This window comes from Triticum aestivum, chromosome 1B, assembly GCF_018294505.1.
Source record: "Triticum aestivum cultivar Chinese Spring chromosome 1B, IWGSC CS RefSeq v2.1, whole genome shotgun sequence".
Classification (NCBI taxonomy): domain Eukaryota; kingdom Viridiplantae; phylum Streptophyta; class Magnoliopsida; order Poales; family Poaceae; genus Triticum; species Triticum aestivum.
Window position 1 is genome coordinate 463972126 of NC_057795.1, and position 24028 is coordinate 463996153.

Here is a 24028-nt window from a genome sequence, read left to right on the forward strand (position 1 = left end):
TTAGACGCGGCTCCAGCAGATTACGGGGCGAGGAACTGGAGCTCGCCTGGGGGCAGGGACGACTGTGAAGGCGCCGACGGGGAGGGAGTCGCCGGTGCCGAGGTCGGGCTTCTCCGGCACATACTCCACCTCCACCTACAATAAACCATGGCGTCAGGAGCGACTCGAGCGGATTATGCGGTAGTGGAATCGGAGCTCGCTTGGGGGCGGAGACCAGGTTCAGGGCATGCCGGAGCTAGCCGTCGCTGGCACTCGCGGTTGTGCTCTTCCTGTCCCTGCGGCAGGGTGGCCGCGCCCAGTGTCCCGCGGATTGGGGCTCACCGCGTCCACCGCAGTGTCGACAGCGGTGGGGGTGGCGATGGTCAGCAGAAGCAAGCGAGGCGATCCCCTCCTCCTCGGTGCCTCCGCTTCATTCCTTCCTCTCTCTGGCTGTGACAAAATTTGGCAGGAGAGAGACGAGATAGGGAGCGAGGTCTCGGGGAGAGGTGGGGAGGTTTATTGAGCCACGATGTGCGGGATCGTGGGGGTGGTTTTCCGCTCTCTCGTGCGTGCGGGATCCAGCGATTTATTTTACCGCCTGCCATCGAGGGGGTGGGATACGGTCGAACCATCACGACGATGGCAGATCCTCCTTTGATAGTAGAGATGTGTGAATACATAAACAAATACTATGTCCCTAGTAAGCCTCTACTAAAGTAGCTCGTTGATCAAAGATGGTTAAGATTTCCTAACCATAGACAATGTGTTGTCATTGGATAACGGGATCACATCATTAGGAGAATGATGTGATGGACAAGACTCATCTGTTAGCTTAGCATAATGATCGTTCAGTTTATTGTTATTGCTTTCTTCATGTCAAATACATATTCCTTCAACTATGAGATTATGCAACTCCCGAATACCGGAAGAATGCCTTGTGTGTTATCAAACGTCACAACATAACTGGGTGATCATATAGATGCTCTACAGGTATTTCTGAAGGTGTTTGTTGAGTTGGCATAGATCAAAATTACGATTTGTCACTCCGAGTATCGGAAAGGTATCTCTGGGCCCTCTCGGTAATACGCATCATAAGAAGCCTTGCAAGCAAATGACTAATGAGTTAGTTACGAGATGATGTATTACGGAATGAGTAAAGAGACTTGCCGGTAACGAGATTGAACTAGGTATAGAGATACCGACGATCGAACCTCGAGCAAGTAACATACTGATTGACAAAGGGAATTACGTATGTTGTCATAACGGTTCGACCGATAAAGATCTTCGTAGAATATATAGAAACCAACATGGGCATCCAGGTTCCGGCATTGGTTATTGACCAGAGAGGTGTCTCGGTCATGTCTACATAGTTCTCAAACCCGTAGGGTCCGCACTCTTAATGTTCGTTGACGATATAGTGTTATATGAGTTATATGATTTGGTGACTGTTGAGGATATAACTACAGAGATAAACCGCCCAGGAGGGGCCGGTTCACGCTCAACCATACTGAAGTCCATGAAGACAAGAAGATGGCGCTTTTACTGATGAAACTTAGATGCCCAAGCCCAGAGGCAGATTAGGGCCCATAGCGGTAAACCGCCATAGTTGTATACCTGTATTGTAAGTTAGGGAAAGGAAGAGACCGAGCCGAACACTTGTATGAGTCGGCCTCGGAACTCTGTAAACCGGCCAGGCGTCAACCTGTGTATATAAAGGGACGACCCGGCGGTGGTTCAGGGACAACAGACGACAACTCGAGACCCAGGCTAGCATGTTTGCTCCTTGGTCATCGAAACCCCAATAATCCCATCACAAACTAGACGTAGGCTTTTACCTTCATCGAAGCGGCCGAACTAGTATAACTCTCGTGTCCCTTGTCCGGTTTAACCCCTTCAAGCTAACCTCATTGTGATGGCTCCACGACTAAGTCCTTCTGCTAGGACATCTGACGTGATATTTCCACGGCAGTTGGCGCCCACCGTGGGGCTATCGCACGATGGTTTCGAGTTCTTGAAGAGCAGCTTTGAAGGACTCAAAGGGTACGTGGTTGGCCGGATGACCAAGAGTCGTCGCGGCAAGCTCTACATCGACGACGCAGGCTGGGGCCCCGAGGCCGGCTCAATCGAGTACGGGTACCGGGTCCCCTTTGGCGGATTTCACGTTTTCATCGGCAAGATCGGCGAACCGGGCCCTGAGCCGGACATCTCCACCGACCTCATCGAGACGGCTCAGCGTGCAAGTCCTGCCCAGGTTCAGCCTGCCATGAAGCGTGCGTTCATAGGATTCATCCATGCCGCGACATCTGAATCGGTGTTCGACGGTGAGACGGCCATCTTCTCAGATGGTGAATCGTCCACTGGCGAAACCGAGTCGCTATACCGATTGCACGATGGCCGGTTCGAGGGATACTCCGATGGCGACAGTATTCCGGGTCCCCTTGAACCGCCAAACTGGGTCGCGATCTTCATGGCCGGTACGCAGCCCACCGTGCAATCTTCATCTACAGTAGCAATGGTCTCCAGATCGGTAGCCGCGGTAGGAGGCCCGGTGCGCCTGCCAGCTCAAGTTCTTGTCGGTTTACTGGACGATTGGACAGCACTGTTCACCACAGCGGTAACTCCGGAGACTCAAGTTCAGCACAATGCGGATGTTGAGAAGTTTAAGGATCAGATAGTTCAGGCCAAGGCGGACTTGGCGGTTGAGGAGGCCAGGATGGATGAAGAACGGGCCGCTTTAGATGCCCGATCACAGGAAATCCAAGTGCAGAATTACCGGCTTACGTTGGATCAGAATGCATCAAACGAAGTTATGAGAAGGAAGTACCGGTCTCGACTGCCGCAAATTTACGAGGGTCTGAATCTCTTCAGCACACCAGCAGCTGGGCCTAGCAATCCGGCAGGAGTAAATCAGACAGAGGCACCGGGGGCGGCGCCGGATCAGCCACGGGCGATGGACCCGCCTTGACGAACGGACAACCCGCCATAGTATGTCACAACGCCGTCGGGTCACTTTTCCAGTCCTTTAGACAACATGATTGCAACAGCGTCATGTTTGGCGGCTATTCCGATGGAGGGTGATTCCTTAGCAGCGATCGAGACTCGGCGAGCCAGGGATCTTCTTCAAACCGCCGTTGTTTAGCAACAGGCTTATTCCTACAGCCGAGACAGAATACACTCAACCCCCCATCCGAGCAAGAGTTATAGCAGGCACATGGACGAGCCGGCCGTGTCAAGCAGTGCGCGGCGTCGAGATGCGCCTCGAGGGGCTAATCCGGCGAATGGTGGTCGGAATGCTCAGGACGTAGTGGATATTGGCAGAGCACGAAGGGAGGCCGCTTTAGCAGCACAATACGCGGGTCATCATCAACCCGCCCCGGTTCAGCCGACAGCATCCATAGAGCGAGGGACAGAGCTTGCCTTCAGCTCTAGGGGAGTGCCATGTCTCATCCCGGCTCTCCGTAATGTGCGGCTGCCCAAGGATTTCAAAGGGCCGCGCAAGGTGCCTAACTACACCGCTGATCAACCCCCCGAGGCATGGGTTGAAAGTTATGAGATGGCAACGGAGATGCTGGATGTAGATGAAGCGGCATGTGCAAAATACTTCACCATGATGTTGGAAGGAACGGTCCGCACTTGGTTAAAAAGCTTGCCCGCCAACTCCATCGGATCATGGGACCAATTGAAGGCCAAGTTCATAGCGAACTTCAAAGATACGTGCAAACAACCTATGTCCATTGTGGATTTAGATGCATGTGTCTAAGGAGAGAACGAGTCAACGACTCATTGGGTGCGCCGGGTTTCAGAAGTTTTGCATTCGTCGGACCGTATCAATGCTGACACGGCGATCGTAACATTGGAGCGTAATTGCCGGTTTAAGTCATTGAAAATGAAGTTGGGACGACTCAAGTGCCACTGCAATGATATGGGAACACTTATGGCGGCTCTGGTTAAGTATGATGATTCTGATAGCACAAGGACCCTAATTCTGATGAAGAGAAACAAGAGAAGGGAAAGAAGAATGCCGATTCAAAAGGACAGCATAATCAGGCAAGCCAGGGAAACAGTGGTAAGCGTAAGGCGGATAATTCCAATTTTGTGGCTAACTGATGACCCACAAGTATAGAGGATCTATCATAGTCCTTTCGATAAGTAAGAGTGTCGAACCCAATGAGGAGCAGAAGGAAATGATAAGCGGTTTTCAGCAAGGTATTCTCTGCAAGTACTGAAATAAGTGGTAACAGATAGTTTTGTGATAAGATAAATTATAACGAGCAACAAGTAACAAAAGTAAATAAAGTGCAGCAAGGTGGCCCAATCCTTTTTGTAGCAAAGGACAAGCCTGGACAAACTCTTATAATAGGAAAAGCGCTCCCGAGGACACATGGGAATATCGTCAAGCTAGTTTTCATCACGCTCATATGATTCGCGTTCGGTACTTTGATAATTTGATATGTGGGTGGACCGGTGCTTGGGTGCTGTTCTTACTTGAACAAGCATCCCACTTATGATTAACCTCTATTTCAAGCATCCGCAACTACAACAAAAGCATTAAGGTAAACCTAACCATAGCATGAAACATATGGATCCAAATCAGCCCCTTACGAAGCAACGCATAAACTAGGGTTTAAGCTTTTGTCACTCTAGCAACCCATCATCTACTTATTACTTCCCAATGCCTTCCTCTAGGCCCAAATAATGGTGAAGTGTTATGTAGTCGACGTTCACATAACACCACTAGAGGTTAGACAACATACATCTTATCAAAATATCGAATGAATACCAAATTCACATGACTACTAATAGCAAGACTTCTCCCTTGTCCTCAGGAACAAACGTAACTACTCACAAAGCATATTCATGTTCATAATCAGAGGGGTAATAATATGCATAAAGGATCTGAACATATGATCTTCCACCAAATAAACCAACTAGCATCAACTACAAGGAGTAATCAACACTACTAGCAACCTACTAGCACCAATTCCGGACTTGGAGACAAGAATTGGATACAAGAGATGAACTAGGGTTTGGAGATGAGATGGTGCTGGTGAAGATGTTGATGGAGATTGCCCTCTCCCAATGAGAGGAGCGTTGGTGATGACGATGGTGATGATTTCCCCCTCCCGGAGGGAAGTGTCCCCGGCAGAACAGCTCTGCCGGAGCCCTAGATTGGTTCCGCCAAGGTTCCGCCTCGTGGCGGCGGAGTCTCGTCCCGAAAGGTTGCCTTCTATTTTTTTCTCATTGAAAGACTTCATATAGGAGAATATGGGCGTCGGAGAGCCACCAGGGGGCCCACGATGTAGGGGGGCGCACCCTAGGGGGGGGGGCGCCCCCCACCCTCGTGAGCAGGGTGTGGGCCCCCTGGCCTTCATCTTTGGCGACGATTTTTCTTTATTTATTTTAAGATATTCCGTGGAGTTTCAGGACTTTTGGAGTTGTGCAAAATAGGCCTTCAATATTTGCTCCTTTTCCAGCCGAGAATTCTAGCTGCCGGCATTCTCCCTCTTTATGTAAACATTGTAAAATAAGAGAGAATAGCCATAAGTATTGTGACATAACGTGAAATAACAGCCCATAATGCAATAAATATTGATATAAAAGCATGATGCAAAATGGACGTTTCAACTCCCCCAAGCTTAGACCTTGCTTGTTCTCAAGCGAAAAGCCGATAACAATAAATATGTCCTCATGTTTAGAGGTAGAGGCGTCGATAAAAATAAAATACGAACATGAAGGCATCATGATTATTTCCATAACAGCAACATATATAGATTTTGTCATATGATTACTTATGTTCAAGTGATGATCTTTTCACAAAGCAAAAGTATGAATCAGAAACCTTATTGAGCACCAACAAATTATAACCTCAGTCATTGAAGCAATTGCTATTTATCATAACATCGGAAAGAGTCTATGTTAGAGCTTAAAAGCAAGTCCACATACTCAACTATCACTTAGTCCTTCATAATTGCTAACACTCACGCAATACTTGTGGTTACGGAGTTTTAATCGGACACAGAGAAAGATAGGGGCTTATAATTTTGCCCCACAACCTTTTACCTCAAGGGTAATGTCAACAATAATAATTCACCCTCCCCTACATCCAATTAGATATATATATCATGTTCTTTCCAACATGCTGAGCTTGCCAAAGGATAAAATGAAAAAGGAAAGGTGAAGATCACCATGACTCTTGCATAAGGTAGAAGATAATAATAAAAGATAGGCCCTTCGCAGAGGGAAGCAGAGGTTGTCATGCGCGTTTAGGGTTGATGCACAAAATCTTAATGCAAAAGAACGTCACTTTATATTGCCCCTTGTATGTGGACCTTTATTATGCAGTCCGTCGCTTTTATTACGTCCACAACAAGTTCGTACAAAGCTTATTTTCTCTGCACTAATAAGTCATGCATATTTAGAGAGCAATTTTTATTGCTTGCACCAATGACAACTTACTTGAAGGATCTTACTCAATCCATAGGTATATATGGTGTACTCTCATGGCAAAACTGGTTTAAGGTTATTTGGAAGCACAAGTAGTATTTCTACTTGGTGCTGAGAATTTGGCTAGCATGAGGGGGAAGGCAAGCTCAACATGTTAGAGGATCCATGACAACATACTTTATCTTAGATATAAGAAAACATAACTTATTATGTTGTCTTCCTTGTCCAACCTCAACTCTTTAGCATGTCATATTTTAATGAGTGCTCCCAATCATAAAAGATGTCAATGACAATATATCTATATGTGAAACCTCTCTTTCCTTATTACTTCCTATTAATTGCAATGATGACCAAAGCTATATTTGCCAACTCTCAACAACTTTTAATCATCATACTCTTTCTATGTGAAGTCATTACTTTCAATAAGATCAATATGAACTCTTTGATTCTTTTTATTCTTTTTCTTCTATTCACCCAAGATCATGGCAAAATAATCAAGCCCCTGACTCAACACTAATCTTTATTATATAGCGCACGGACTCGATTACAAAGAAGGATCATAAAGCAAAACTCAAAACTAGATCATGCCATGACTTTATTCTACTAAATCAAGATACTACTAAAAGGATTGAACTAAGAAAAACGGTAAAGATAGGAGTTGTGATGGTGATACGATACCAGGGCACCTCCCCCAAGCTTGGCAGTTGCCAAGGGGAGTGCCCATACCCATGTGATTATTTCCTCGTAGGTGATGGAGGTGTTGTTGATGATGCAGGCTTGTCGTCCACCTTCCATGGCATCTACCCTCATCAGGTCAGCCTCCATCTCTTCCTCTGTTGCTGGCCCAAAGTGGTCAGCGTCGCTGTTTGCCCTTGGTTCCGGTGCCGAGTTAGATACCCGGCTCTCCCTGACTGACTCTTGAGAAGACAACTTGCTCTAATCTGCAGCAGCAACAACTCGAAACAAAAACAGAGGATATTTGCGTGATACGAGAGTCAAAACCTTCGGGAGAATATATAATGAATTTTTACCGACCAAAATACGTATCATGCAAGAAAACGGAGTCTGGAGGGCACACGAGGTGCTCACGAGGTAGGGGGGCGCGCCCAGGGGGGTAGGGCGCGCCCTCCACCCTCATGAAGGCCTCGCCTCCTTCCCGGACTGCCACTTATTTTTCTATTTTTCTAAATATTCCAAAACGGAGAAATATTGCCTTAAAAATTGTTTTGGAGTCGGTTTACTTACCGTACCACATACCTATTCCTTTTTGGAGTCTGGAACGGTCTGGAAGGTGTCCCTTATGTATTCCTCCAGGGTTACGGTTTCAATAATATTCGTTTCAACATTTATAGGATTACCTGAGATATAGTGTTTGATCCTTTGACCGTTTACCACCTTCGGATTTGTGCCTTCGAAGTTGTTGATTTTTATGGCACCGGAACGATAGACCTCCTCGATAACGGAGGGACCTTCCCATTTGGAGAGAAGTTTTCCTGCAAAAAATCTTAAACGAGAGTTGTATAGCAATACATAATCACCTACATTAAACTCACACTTTTGTATCCTTTTGTCATGCCATCTTTTAACTTTTTCTTTAAACAACTTGGCATTTTCATAGGCTTAGGTTCTCCATTCATCAAGTGAGCTAATATCAAATAACCTCTTCTCACCGGCAAGTTTGAAATCATAGTTGATCTCTTTAATAGCCCAATATGCCTTATGTTCTAGTTCGAGAGGTAAGTGACATGCTTTTCCATAAACCAATTTATATGGAGACATACCCATAGGATTCTTATATGCAGTTCTATAGGCCCACAATGCGTCATCCAGTTTCTTGGACCAATTCTTTCTGGACCTATTAACAGTCTTTTGCAAAATTAATTTGAGCTCTCTATTGCTCAATTCTACTTGACCACTAGACTGAGGGTGATATGGAGATGCGATTCTATGATTGACATCATATTTAGCAAGCATTTTACAGAAAGCACCATGAATAAAATGTGAACCACCATCAGTCATTAAATATCCAGGGACTCCAAACCTCGGAGAAATAACTTCCTTAAGCATTTTAATAGAAGTGTTATGATCAGCACTACTAGTTGGAATAGCTTCTACCCACTTAGTAATGTAATCAACAACAACTAAAATATGTGTATATCCATTAGAGGCAGGAAAAGGTCCCATATAATCAAAGCCCCAAACATCAAATGGTTCAATAACAAGTGAATAATTCATAGGCATTTCTTGACGTCTACTAATATTACCAATTCTTTGGCATTCATCGCAAGACAGAACAAACTTACGAGCATCCTTGAAGAGAGTAGGCCAATAAAAACCAGATTGCAATACCTTATGTGCAGTTCTATCTCCAGCGTGGTGTCCTCCATAAGCCTCAGAGTGACACTTGCATAGGATCTGTTCCTGTTCATGCTTAGGTACACCACGTCTAATAACACCATCTACTCCTTCTTTATAAAGATGTGGGTCATCCCAAAAGTAATGTCGCAAGTCATAGAAAAACTTTTTCTTTTGTTGGTATGTGAAGCTAGGTGGTATAAACTTAGCAACAATATAATTAGCATAATCAGCATACCATGGAGTGCTACGAGAAGTACTTATGACATTTAATTGTTCATCAGGAAATCTATCATCAATAGGTAGTGGGTCATCAAGAACATTCTCTAACCTAGATAAGTTATCTGTGATGGGGTTCTCAGCTCCTTTTCTATCAACAATATGCAAATCAAATTCTTGCAACAAGAGAACCCATCTAATAAGTCTAGGTTTTGCATCTTTCTTTTCCATAAGATATTTAATAGCAGCATGATCAGTGTGAATAGTTACTTTAGAATCAACAATATAGGGTCTGAATTTATCACAAGCGAACACAACTGCTAAAAGTTCCTTTTCGGTAGTAGCATAATTTCTTTGAGGATTGTCTAGAGTCTTACTAGCATAATGGATAACATTTAATTTCTTATCAACTCTTTGCCCCAGAACAGCACCTACAGCATAATCACTAGCATCACACATAATTTCGAAGGGTAAATTCCAATTAGGTGGCTGAACAACAGGTGCAGAGACTAATGCTTTCTTAAGTATTTCAAATGCTTCTACACAATCATCGTCAAAGACAAATGGTACATCTTTTTGTAATAAATTAGTTAGAGGCCGAGAAACTTTTGACAAGTCCTTAATGAACCTCCTATAAAATCCGGCGTGACCAGGGAAGCTTCTTATACCTTTGATGTCCTTGGGACATGGCATCTTTTCAATAGCATCAACCTTGGCTTTATCAACTTCAATACCTCTTTCAGAAACTTTGTGCCCCAAGATAATACCTTCATTAACCATAAAGTGGCACTTTTCCCAATTCAAGACAAGATTAGTTTCTTCACATCTCTGCAAAACTCGAGCAAGATTGCTCAAGCAATCATCAAAAGAGGAACCATAGACGGAAAAGTCGTCCATGAAAACCTGACAAATCTTTTCGCAAAAGTCAGAGAATATAGCCATCATGCATCTTTGAAAGGTAGCACGTGCATTACATAAACCAAAAGGCATACGTCTATAAGAAAAAGTACCAAAAGGGCATGTAAAAGTAGTCTTTGATTGATCTCTAGCCGACACAGGTATTTGAGAGAAACCAGAATAACCATCTAGAAAGCAATAATGTGTATGTTTGCATAATATTTCTAGCATTTGATCAATAAAAGGTAAGGGGTAATGATCTTTCTTAGTAGCCTTATTTAATTTGCGGAAATCAATTACCACCCTATAACCTGTGATAATTCTTTGCGGAATCAATTCATCTTTATCATTAGGGACAACAGTAATACCTCCCTTCTTAGGGACACAATGGACAGGACTTACCCATTGACTATCAGCAACGGGATAAATTATACCTGCCTCCAGAAGCTTGAGTATTTCTTTTCTTACCACTTCTTTCATTTTAGGATTCAAATGTCGTTGAGGATCACGAACTGGTTTGGCATCCGCTTCCAAATTTATTTTATGTTGACATAGAGTGGGACTGATGCCCTTAAGATCATCCAGAGTATATCCAATAGCGGCACGGTGCTTCTTCAGAGTTTTTAATAATCTTTCTTCTTCATGCTCTGAAAGGTTAGCACTAATAATGACAGGATATATTTTCTTTTCATCAAGATAAGCATATTTAAGATTATCAGGCAGTGGTTTAAGCTCAAACACGGGATCACCCTTGGGTGAAGGAGGATCCCCTAGGATTTCAACAGGCAAATTGTGTTGCAGAATAGGTTCCTGTTTAAAGAATACTTCATCTATTTCCCTTCTTTCATTCATGAACATATCATTTTCATGGTCTAGCAAATAATGTTCTAAAGGATCACTAGGAGGTACGGCAATAGAAGCAAGACCAATAATTTCATCCTTACTAGGCAATTCTTCCTCACGATGTTGTTTACTAAATTTAGAGAAATTAAACTCATGAACCATATCATCTAAGCCAACAGTAACAACATTATTTTCGCAGTCTATCTTAGCATTAACAGTATTCAAGAAGGGTCTACCAAATATAATGGGACAAAAGCTATCTTGTGGAGAACCAAGAACAAGAAAATCAACGGGATATTTGGTTTTTCCACACAAGACTTCAACATCTCTAACAATTCCCATTGCAGATATAGTATCTCTATTGGCAAGTTTAATTGTAACATCAATATCTTCTAACTCAGCAGGTGCAATATCATGCATAATTTCTTCATACAAGGTAATAGGTATAACACTAGCACTAGCACCCATATCACATAACCCATGATAACAATGATCTCCTATTTTAACAGAAATAACAGGCACCCCTACCACGGGTCTATGTTTATCTCTAGCACAAGGTTTAGCAATTCTAGCAGTTTCTCCGCGGAATTGAATAACATGCCCATCAATATTATCAGACAAGAGATCTTTAACAATAGCAATATTAGGTTCTACTTTGACTTGCTCAGGAGGTGTATAAGTTCTAATATTGCTTTTACGAACAACAGTTGAAGCTTTAGCATGATCCTTCATTCTAACAGGGAAAGGTGGTTTCTCAACATAAGAAGTAGGAACAATAGGATCATTATAAGTGACAGTCTTTTGTTCAACTTTAATAGGTGCAGCTACTTTTACTTCTATGGGAGGATGATATTTAAACCACTTCTCCTTGGGGAGATCAACATAAGTAGCAAAAGATTCACAGAAGGAAGCTACTATCTCAGAGTCAAGTCCATATTTAGTGCTAAACTTACAGAAAATATCGGTATCCATAAAAGATTTAACACAATCAAACTTAGGTGCTATACCTGACTCCTTACCTTCGTCGAGGTCCCAATCTTCAGAGTTGTGTTTAATTCTATCCAATAAATTCCATTTAAATTCAATAGTCTTCATCATAAAAGAGCGAGCACAAGAAGTATCGAGCATGGTGCGATTGTTATCAGAAAGCCGAGCATAAAAACTTTGCATAATTACTTCTCTTGGGAGCTCATGATTGGGGCATGAATATAACATTGATTTAAGCCTCCCCCAAGCTTGAGCGATGCTTTCTCCTTCGCGAGGCCAAAACTTATATATATAATTGCGATCATGATGAACAAGATGCATAGGGTAATACTTTTGATGAAATTCCAATTTCAATCTTTTATAGTTCCATGATCTCATATCATCACATAGCCTATACCATGTCAATGCGTATCCCTTCAAATATAAAGGGAAGGCCTTCTTCTTAACAACATCATCCGGTATACCTGCAAGCTTAAATAGTCCACAAACATCATCCACATAGCATAGATGTTCATCAGGATGCTTTGTTCCATCTCCTGTAAAAGTGTTAGCTAGCAGTTTTTCCATCATACCCGAAGGAATCTCAAAAGGAGATTCATTTTCAATAGGTTCGGTAGGTTTAGTAGGTTGAAGAGCAACTCTTTGCTCTACTAGACGGGGTGAAGATACCCCAAACAAGCCCCTCAGAGAATTACTTTCCATAGTAACAAGTAACAGAAAATTTCAGCACACTAAATAAATTTTTCCTTACCAAATTCCACCTACCAAAGGCGCTTCACTCCCCGGCAACGGCGCCATAAAAGAGTCTTGATGACCCACAAGTATAGGGGATCTATCGTAGTCCTTTCGATAAGTAAGAGTGTCGAACCCAACGAGGAGCAGAAGGAAATGATAAGCGGTTTTCAGCAAGGTATTCTCTGCAAGTACTGAAATAAGTGGTAACAGATAGTTGTGTGATAAGATAAATTGTAACGAGCAACAAGTAACAAAAGTAAATAAAGTGCAGCAAGGTGGCCCAATCCTTTTTGTAGCAAAGGACAAGCCTGGACAAACTCTTATAATAGGAAAAGCGCTCCCGAGGACACATGGGAATATCGTCAAGCTAGTTTTCATCACGCTCATATGATTCGCGTTCGGTACTTTGATAATTTGATATGTGGGTGGACCTGTGCTTGGGTGATGTTCTTACTTGAACAAGCATCCCACTTATGATTAACCTCTATTGCAAGCATCCGCAACTACAACAAAAGCATTAAGGTAAACCTAACCATAGCATGAAACATATGGATCCAAATCAGCCCCTTACGAAGCAATGCATAAACTAGGGTTTAAGCTTTTGTCACTCTAGCAACCCATCATCTACTAATTACTTCCCAATGCCTTCCTCTAGGCCCAAATAATGGTGAAGTATTATGTAGTCGACGTTCACATAACACCACTAGAGGTTAGACAACATACATCTTATCAAAATATCGAACGAATACCAAATTCACATGACTACTAATAGCAAGACTTATCCCTTGTCCTCAGGAACAAACGTAACTACTCACAAAGCATATTCACGTTCATAATCAGAGGGGTAATAATATGCATAAAGGATCTAAACATATGATCTTCCACCAAATAAACCAACTAGCATCAACTATAAGGAGTAATCAACACTACTAGCAACCTACTAGCACCAATCCTGGACTTGGAGACAAGAATTGGATATAAGAGATGAACTAGGGTTTGGAGATGAGATGGTGCTGGTGAAGATGTTGATGGAGATTTCCCTCTCCCGATGAGAGGAGCGTTGGTGATGACGATGGTGATGATTTCCCCCTCCCAGAGGGAAGTGTCCCCGGCAGAACGGCTCTGCCGGAGCCCTAGATTGGTTCCACCAAGGTTCCGCCTCGTGGCGGCGGAGTCTCGTCCCGAAAGGTTGCCTTCTATTTTTTTCTCATCGAAAGACTTCATATAGGAGAAGATGGGCGTCGGAGAGCCACTAGGGGGCCCACGAGGTAGAGGGGCATGCCCCAGGGGGGCACCCTTGTGAGCAGTGTGTGGGCCCCCTGGCCTTCATCTTTGGCGACGATTTTTCTTTATTTATTTTAATATATTCCGTGGAGTTTCAGGACTTTTGGAGTTGCACAGAATAGGCCTTCAATATTTGCTCCTTTTCCAGCCCAGAATTCCAGCTGCCGGCATTCTCCCTCTTTATGTAAACCTTGTAAAATAAGAGAGAATAGCCATAAGTATTGTGACATAACGTGAAATAACAGCCCATAATGCAATAAATATTGATATAAAAGCATGATGCAAAATGGACGTATCACTAACTCCAATGTGCAGGGTAATATGCAGCGTCGTAGGGGTAAACCGCCCCAGCGCGGTGGAGGAATGAATCTGGAACGCCTGTTAAACCAGCCCCGCCCGAAGCATGGGACAAAGGAGGCTCCGGCCACACACCTTTGGAAGGATTGCCAGATCATGAAGGAGTTCAAAAATTCTGATCTTTTTCGGTATGATCAGGGTCCATCTGGCCGTTCCGGTCCAGGATTCCATGGGCCGGGTTACGGTGGTGGCGGTTCAAGCTCAGGATTCCGGAATAATCAGGGCAATCAGAACAAACAAGGTGGTAATCATCAACAGGGTAATCAGGGGAGTCAACAGCAGTCGGGTTATCAGAGCAACCCAAAGCAGTTAAACAGTGGACAGTATCATGTCGATCAGAAGCTCCATAAAAGAGCAGTGAACTCTGTTGAACCGGCGGTGCCCCGTTATCTACGTTGGTCTGAGCAGCCTATTGTCTAGAGCAGGGAGGATCACCCGCCCCGGGTTGACAATCCGGGTCACCTGGCTTTGGTGGTTGCACCTCAGGTGGGAGGATATAAGTTCACCAAGGTACTCATGGATGGAGGGAGCAGTATAAAATATCTTGTACTATGAAACCTTCCACCGTATGGGGTTGACAGATAAGAATCTTAGACCGTCAAACACCGTTTTTCATGGAGTGGTGCCTGGCAAATCGGCTTACCCAATTGGTAAGATAGCTCTGGAGGTGGTTTTTGGAGATGATCATGACTCAAGGTCCGAGACACTGAACTTTGAAGTGGTCAAAATCAGAAGTCCATACCATGCTTTATTTGGACAGCCGGTTTATGCTAAGTTCATGGCAAGGCCGTGTTATGTTTATCTACAGCTCAAGATGCCGGGTCACAAAGGGACCATTACAGTTCATGGCAGCCATAAGATTGCTCTAGAGTGTGAGGAAGGAGATGCGGCATATGCTGAATCGGTTTGTGCAACGGAGGAGTTAAAGTTCTATAAGGACAATGTTGATCCGACAGACATAACTTCCTTGAAGAAGCCTTCTACAGAACATGATCCGACCCTGAAGTTCAAACCGGCTGATGAAACTAAACTTGTTGATTTCGTTCCTGGCGATTCATCCAAGCAGTTTAGTATCAGCACAAATCTGGATCCAAAATAGGAAAGCGCGCTCATCGAGTTCATCCGTGAGAACCGGGACATTTTTGCATGGAAGCCTTCTGACATGCCAGGTGTACCGAGGGAACTCGCTGAGCACACTCTCAATATTGATCCCAAGTTTAAAATGGTCAAATAGTTCCTTCGCCGCTTCAACGAGGAATGATGCAAGGCCATTGGAGAAGAGGTAGCCCGTTTGTTGGCTGCTGGTTTTATTGTTGAAGTGTTTCACCCAGAGTGGTTGGCTATAATCCGGTGCTAGTGCTTAAAAAAACGGCACTTGACATATGTGTGTGGATTACATAGATTTGAATAAAGCTTGCCCAGCTGATCCCTTCGCCCTCCCTTGTATTGATAAAATCATTGATACTACGATGGGTTGTGAGCGTTTGAGTTTTCTGGATACTTATTCTGGTTATCATCAGATCAAGATGGCAATTAAGGACCAGGAGAAACAGCTTTCATTACTCCCTTTGGAGCGTTCTGCTATGTATCCATGCCCTTTAGGCTCAAGAGTGCCCAGGCAACTTATCAACATTGCGTGCAGAATTGTCTTCATACTCAGATTGGGCGCAATGTTCATGCTTATGTGGACGATATTGTGGTCAAGTCCAGGAAAGCAGAGACACTCATATCTGATTTGCGAGAAACCTTTGATAATCCGAGAGTCTATAAAATGATGCTCAATCCGGCTAAGTGTGTTTTTGGTGTTCCGGCAGGCAAGCTCTTAGGCTTTCTGGTGTCTAACAGAGGCATTGAGGCTAATCCAGAAAAGATCAAGGCAATTACATCCTTGGCTAAACTGGCGTGTATCAATGATGTTCAGCGACTGGCAGGTTGTATTGCGGCTTTGAGCCGGTTTATCAGCCGTTTGGGAGAGAAGGCAATTCCTCTGTATCGGATGTTGAAGAAAACCGACAACTTTGTCTAGAGTGACGCAGCTGATGCGGCGTTTGAGGACTTGAAGCGGCAGTTAGCTGAACCGCCAGTTCTTGCTGCTCCCATTGATAAAGAGCCACTACTGCTGTATGTGGCTGCTAATGCCCGGGCTGTCAGTGTTGCCATTGTGGTGGAGCGCAAGGAGGCTGGGAAGGAGTACCCGGTTCAAAGGCCGGTTTACTATATCAGCGAAGTGCTCATTGAGTCAAAGCAAAGGTATCTGCATTGGCAGAAGCTGGTGTATGGGGTGTTCATGGCAAGTCGAAAGCTTAAACAGTACTTTCAAGGTCATCACATCACAGTGGTCAGTTCTGCTCCTTTGGGGGATATAATCCAGAACAGGGAGGCAACTGGCCGGGTTGCTAAGTGGGCTATTAAGCTCGGACCACACGGTTTGAAGTATATGCCTTGCACAGCCATCAAGTCCCAGGCTCTTGTGGATTTCATCAACGACTGGACCGTGTTGAAGGCACCAGAATACAAACCGGACAGTACATACTGGACTATTCACTTTGACGGGTCCAAGCAATTGGAGGGCTCGGGGGCTGGAGTTGTTCTTACTTCCCCTCGAGGTGATAAAATTCATTATGTTCTTCGCTTAATGTTCCCTTGTACTAACAATATAGCTCAATATGAAGCTTTACTCCATGGTCTTCGGGTGGCTAAGGAGATGAACTTAAGCCGTGTATGATGCTTTGGAGACTCAGACTTGGTAGCCCAGCAAGTTTCAGGTACTTGGGATTCCAAGGATCCACTCATGGCGGCTTACCGACAAGAGGTGGATATTGTCGCTGGTTACTTTAAGGGATATCAAGTGGAGCACATTGATCGGCGCAAAAACGAGGCAGCTAACGCTTTAAGCCGGCTAGGATCTTAGTGTAAACTGTTGCCGCCCAATACCTTTTTTGACGTCTTGCATAACCCGTCAGTTCAACTGCCCATAGAGGAGGACCTCATTGTTCCTGATCAGAGGCACAGTTGGTGGCCGCTTTACATATCATTCTGGATTGGACAGTTCCATACTTGGCGTATATAAATCGGGGCGAGTTACCCGATGATGAAATTTTGGCCAGACAGATCGTCCGGCGGTCCAAGTCCATGGTTGTTCACAACGGCGAGTTACACCACTGCAGCATTTCTGGGGCATTCCAGCGTTGTGTTTCTCCTGAAGAAGGCCGTGAGATTTTACGTGAGATCCATGAAGGAGACTGTGGTCATCACGTGTAACACCCCAAAAATTTAACCATGATTTGTTTATCAAAATTTTGCGAGGAAATTAAATTTTTTATTTTCTGGATTTTTGTTTGATTTAAGAACCTCTCTTTTCTTTGATATTGTGGAGTTTTCACCCCAAGTAAAAACCTTTCAAAAGTATTGTTGGACTTATATACTCTCTCAATAAAACATTTCTTTTATCAGTGGAATAATTTCTGCAATTATTTGTCCCTGAGCTTTATTCCTCTAAAATGGTTTTCATAAGTTTTGGAGCCTCTTTTGCACTACAACCCTTTGATAAATTCATTTAAAAATCCCACCAAAATTTGGGGATGTCATGTGATGTTCCTAAATCACTTTTATGCAAAAATATCCTTTAGTCATTTGGAGATTTTGAGCTTTACCCCAAGTTTTCAAATCTGGTCCAGTTGGTACTTTTGCACTACAACCTATTTAAATATTTCTTTAAAACTTCCACCAAAATTAGGGGATGTTAGTAGGAGTATATTATTCATCTTTGTGCAAAAACCCACTAATGTTCTTTGAAAATTTTGAGCAAATCATCCTCTTTTGCTCTCTGGTCCAGTTTGGCATTTTCTACTGTAACCATACTTTAACTTGCCCTTTTACCCATGATTCTTTTTCCTACTTATAAACCATCCTACAAAACCCTTAAGTACAGGAGAATGGACCCATTGGAGTATTTTTGGTCCATGAAATGATAGCTTTTAGTTTCTGTCCAGAAATGGTTTTCTCAAAAACTTGCACTAACTAGTTTCTAGTCTTGCCAAACTAACATTGCCACCCTCTCTATCATCTAAAGAGACACTGATCTGGAGCTTTTGGCCACCCCAAGAGTTGCCTAGATGCACATGGCATTCTGTCAAACACCTTGTGTGCATGGTCAGTTTTGACATAGTTTCTGGTTTGTACATTGGACCTGCTTGCTTTGCCTAACCAGCATGTCTAATGGCTCTACCATAGTCTATAGCCCCAACCTGCTTAAGCTCATGTGATTTGGAGCCCTCTCGCATGCCGTGGCATTTTGCCGAACACGTAGCGTGCATGCTCTGGGCGCGCCCAGAGCGCACGTTTTGCACGCGCGCGCACCGAGTCGCCGCGTCCCACTGCCGCCTCCCCGCGCCCGTTCTGGCCCCTTCCCACTCGCAGCCAACAAGCCCGCCCCCTCCCTCGCCGCAGAGCCACCCCTGGAGCTCCACCGCCGTCAGGTCGGCCATGGCCACTAGCGGCCGGCCACAGTAGCCTCCTGCCCTAGACGACGCCGCCCGAGCCACACGCGCATGCCAGCTGCCCCTGGAACGGCTCGATCTCATTCGCAAGCCCGTTCGCTAGCTCGCGTCGCCGCCACGTCGCCCTGCTGCAACAGAACGGCGGTTCACCGTCGATCTTATCTCCGACTGCCTCGAAACCGACCTCAACTGCCTATAAAGGAGCCCACGGGCTCGACTAGGCACCCAGGCAACCTCAGGCCATCCCTCTGATGATCCCCTAGCCAGCCATCGACGGCGGGAAGCTTTCTTCCTCGCCTGCGGCCAGTTCGGCCGCCGCCACTCTCCGGCTCCGTGCGTTGCAAGCTGAGCTTCCCCTGCCCTTCCAGGACCGCCATTCGACTCGTCTCGATCTAGTGGAGCTGCCCAACCACTCAACTTTGACGGGGAGCCACCGTAGCCCAAACCCCCAATTCACCCGAAGCTGCCGTCCACCATGAAGCTCGCCGCCGGTGACTCCCTCCACCCCCACCAACCTAGCGACCACCGGGAGGACCGCCCTGGACTGGCGGATCCATCCCTGCCCTCCGGAGCCCGCGAGGAGCCGCCAATCGCCGGCGTTGATCGCCGGAGCCCCGCCCGTGTTCGGCCGGAGGAGGAAGGAGGCGGGGGCGACCGGTCAAACCTGACCAGCGGGCCCCCTGGACCCACTGTCAGTGACCACGGGGCGGTCCACGCTGGCGTAAGTGGAGGCGTAAACGCAAAGTACGTCTCCTACGTGTATCTATTCGAAATGTTTTTTTCTTTTTCTGTTTTATTTTAAAAACAGAATTTGACTAAACTTTAACTAGCTATAACTTTTAAAATATTACTGCAGAAGAGTTGATTATTTTTCCTACCTCTCTCAAATTTTGTCTAGTTTATTTTCAGATTTATTTGAAAAAAATTCAGACAACTTTTTTGTATTGGTTTGAAACTATGTATTAATTCAAATTTTTAAATAGGATTTTTGGAGAGTGAAGAAAACTTTCAAAAGTTTTGGAATGCACCCTGCCTCTCCACAATTTGAAGGCAAGCATTCTGAACTCTGGCATAATATTTTTGTGTGTCGTTTGAATACGGTTACAACACTCCTTGTCTCGGAGTTTTCGTTATTTTATGTGATGATATGAACATACTCATAAGTGCATATTGATGATTCCGTGCTACTGAAATTTGATACGTTGTGATAGTAATCACCCTCGTATGCTTTTCATGCATACCGGAAGGAAGCCGGGAAAGCCTCTGTCTTGGGTAGACACGAGCTTGTCCATAGTTCCTCATCGAGACGGTTGCGTCCGGTATGGCATGACGGGGTATGATGAGTGGTGATTCTGTCTGTTGGTTGAAAATACATTTGTTATGCTAATCATGCAGGGAATACTTAAACCTCCTGAGTAGACCATAGATTGAGTCTTGTTCCAGTAACCCCCATACTTGTTTCGTACTACCACTTGTCCCTGTCGTAGGTAGGGTACGGTTCAGTAAGTTGTCAACCCCTTCCTAGCACACACCGTATAGAGAGGCCATGGTGGAAGATACCGGATGCATCCGGTAGGCATGCCACCTGGTCCGGGGGCATGGGTGTTTCCGGTTGGGACTGAGAGGGGGGCACCCCTTAGTAGCCCGCGGTCTAAATTTGATCCCATGCTAATCGAGGCTGTAGCCTCCCCACTAAGAGTTTTGTTTGACAGGTGTCGTGGGTGATTCCAGACACCGGTAAGTTAAGCTGGTGTATGCGGGTCAGGTGTGTTTTCAATTAAAAGACCGTAGATGGAATTAGTTCCGATGGACTAAAGGAATGCGTTACTCGTGGGTAAAGACACTACAAGAAATATGTCAACTTGTGACCTTGACTATTGGTCACTAAAAGGTCATTATTTTTCATTTGCGACCTTTTTCTGACCAAAAACAGAAGGTCAAAAGCTGGGGGTCGTTAACTGACTATAGCGACCTTCTCTGTGAGAAGGTCGTGGACGTTTACGACCAAAATATTCCTACTGTGGCGTTTTGGTCACTAGCAACCTCCCCAGGCCATGTAGGTATCCAGCATGGCAAACTGATGTGGCACAAGATTCAGCCCGGTCCAATTCGGTTTTCTACATGGGCCTAGCCCAACAATTCAGCCTATTTGTGTTTTTTTGTCTGTCAATTTTTTGTTGGGTTCATGGGCCAAGCCCAATATTGCAGCCTTTTTATTGTTGGGTTGTGGCCTTTCTGTCTAAACGAATTTAGTTTTTCTTTTTTTTTTTCTAAAAAGAAGGGTCCACTAGTCAGATGGGTCCCAGTTGTCATCATCAGTTGGCTGTAGCCTTTTCAGGCGCAGTACACAGGAATACAATTTTTCACATATATATTGTTGAGAAATTTTCATAATTTTGCTGTCAAAGCAGCATGTACACAGGAATACAATTTTGCTATCAAAGCAACATTTCAAACATACATCTTCATGACATCGTACATAAAAACCAGCAATAAAAAGATTACAATATGCCATTTGGCTCAGATCTTGCATGCGCAGCATCTCACATTCATGTACAGGAGAGGAGGGGCTTGAGTTGTCCTAAAGGACATAAAAAGTAGAGGTATTATTTTGGACAATAAGCTCCAAGACAACATTATAGGCTATTAACATAAAATAAGTTATTATCAGGTTAAGCCTCCTTAGTTTAGTGATCACCATGAGATAGATAGCAGTACATTTGTTATACAGAGCAGCAACAATGAAAATAACAGAAAATTAAAATATAAGTGTGGCAGCGCCTAGAACATTTGCTAGAAAGAACATGCTTCCACCTTGTTTTAACAGAACTTTTAAACTTAATAGTAATGTGCATCCATGGCATCATTAGTCTTAACCAAACCAGAGCAAGTAAAGGAGCCAATAGTCCTAATTCAGGTCATGTTATCATATCAGGTATTGCATAAAGACATGATTCACACTTTCACAGATGTGGTAGACAGAGATGCGGAAGCCTTTCTAAATTGGCGCAGCTCCAATTAAATTAAGCTTAGAGGAAGGCAATAAGCAAACAGTCTTAAGATGTAGTACCAAACAACAGTGAACACTAATGGGAAACATCAACCTCTCTTTTGTTTGCGAATGGGAGATATCAACCTCAGTTTGCAGCAAGACATAGTACACAGTTATCTCTTTTCTATGAAGACATGCACATTTTGATAGCCAAATGAGATAGATAGCAGTACATACGCCAGCAAAAGTGTGCACATGTGGTCTACTGAATTCAAGTAAAAAATGCATTCCAGACTTGAAAAGAAGAAGGGATTGCTAGGTGTCAGTGGAACTGATTAAAATTAAGTGCATTCTGCCCCTGATAATGTGTGGTCGGTTATGAAAACTGCTGCACATACCCATGTTCCATCCTTCGTGTTGTAGTCAGTCCCATAAACCATCAGCCACTAGGCCTACCAATCACTTGAACCCAAACTAAAAATAGAAGAACTACATGGGAAGTTATTTATGCTGTAATTTTACTAACATGGGAAGTTATTTAGTGAATAGAACCCGGAGCAGAGGAGACAACGATGCACATGATGAACATCAACCAATTTAACAGCAGTGTGGCTCAAAGGTAGTATGAGAGTAGTGGACCATTACCTTCTTCTCTTCTTGGCCAGATTTGATGAACATCCTGCAAATAGGGAAGGAAGCAAACAGAACACAAGACTTAGGAACACATTCGTAGCAACAAGCAGGGTTGGCAACGGCAATTCAGAATAATTTGGTTTGTGATATACCTTAGGAAGGTCTTAGCGGTAGGATTGCCCATCTCAAACTTGAGATTGTTTAGTATATCCCTCTCCATCTTAATAGCTGCACATGCCCACAAGAACCCAGATCAGCATTCTATCTAGGGTCGACCAATTGCAAGATCTCACAAATGAACCAAGCAAGCAAGAGAAGTACACACCACCTCCTGCTTCATGTAGGTGTTGTCAGTGATGTAGCAGAAGTCCTCCACATTTGGGGGGCTGATCTCCTCGTACTTACTGGATCCACACAACAGATCTGAAGTCAGGCTCATATCTTGATTTAACTGAACACTCGGCACAGAAATGAGGATAAAACGGGGGCTTACGAGGCAATGAGCATGACAGAGACGCCGAGGAGCTGCAGCTTCTGACGGTTGAGGGAGTTGGACGAGAGGAAGCGGTCGATTTAGGAGACGGTGAGGTAGAGCGTGTCGGAGACGAGCTTGTACTCCTCGGCGACCTCGACGAGCCAGTCGACGAGGATGTTGCGCAAATTGGGGGTGACGTCCACCTGCACCCTCTCGATGTAATCTGCTGCCGGCCGCCGTCTCGCCTGGAGCTGTAACGCAGTCACGCAGCTCATTAGAACCTTGCGACGAACGAGGAAATTGATTAAACCGATGTGACCGAGGAAGAACGACGCGTACCTCCATGGATCGGAGGTAGGAGTAGATGTCGGACGCGTACGGAGCGCAGAGCTATGGGTCACCGGTCTCGTCGACCGCGCCCGTCACCGGCTTGGACGCATGGAGGGATAGGGTGGCGGATCTGGCCGCAGAAACCTAGTGGATGGATGGATCCCGGAGAAAAGGAGAGCAGGTGGGGTGGCTACACTAGCTTATACGGGATTAGAGGATGGGATCCGCGCTGTGATCAGGACGGGAGCAGGATGGGATCTACACGAGGCCATCGTCGGGGTTTGTGGCGTGGTGGAGGCGTCCGTGAGGAGGGGAGAAGGAGATGGTGAGGGAGGGAGGGCGCCGCCCACGGCGAGGGGATGGTAGGGTTAGAGAGGGGTGGCGTCGTCGATCTGGACCGAGGAGGCGGCGGGCGGGCGGAAGGAAGGGAGGAGAGGTTAGTGGATCTGGGTAGGGTTTGGTGCGGTGGGTTTCCTCAGATGGATGGATGGATGGATGGATGGTGGGATTGCCAGCAATGGATGGTAGGATGTCTGCCATGTCATCGATCCGTGTGACACGTGGTTCCCCCAATCAGAGTCTAGCTTATGTAATTGTGTTGTTTCTCTTTTGTTTCTTTTATATTTTTTACACTCTTATTTCAAGTAAACACTCAATATATTAGCTTCATGTTGTATGTTTAAATGACCCAATATTGTGTTGATATGTGTATCTTAGGATTTCAAACAATGATGATATTGTGGTCTTCATTTGCATTGCACACAAAAATCATTTTCCATTTTTCGAGTGTCCAACATGTTTCTTTAAGGACCTGTCATATATTTGTTGCAAAATTAGACCACACCATTTTTAAAAAATACTATGACATATTTAATGCACAATTGACAAAATGGTTGGGTGTCAAAAGTTTCGATCCACCTCTCGTGAAAAAGACAAATTTTCGTCAATTCAGCTGGAAGTGGGTCAAACTTGAACTGCAGCTACCTCGTAGTTTGCTCT

The 24028-nt window shown here is 44.6% G+C and overlaps 1 pseudogene; it reads right to left on the reverse strand.

Annotated features, from left to right (window-relative positions):
* The window catches only part of LOC123078963 (cyclin-A3-1-like), a 31055-nt pseudogene continuing 7027 nt past the window's right edge, over nt 1-24028 (reverse strand).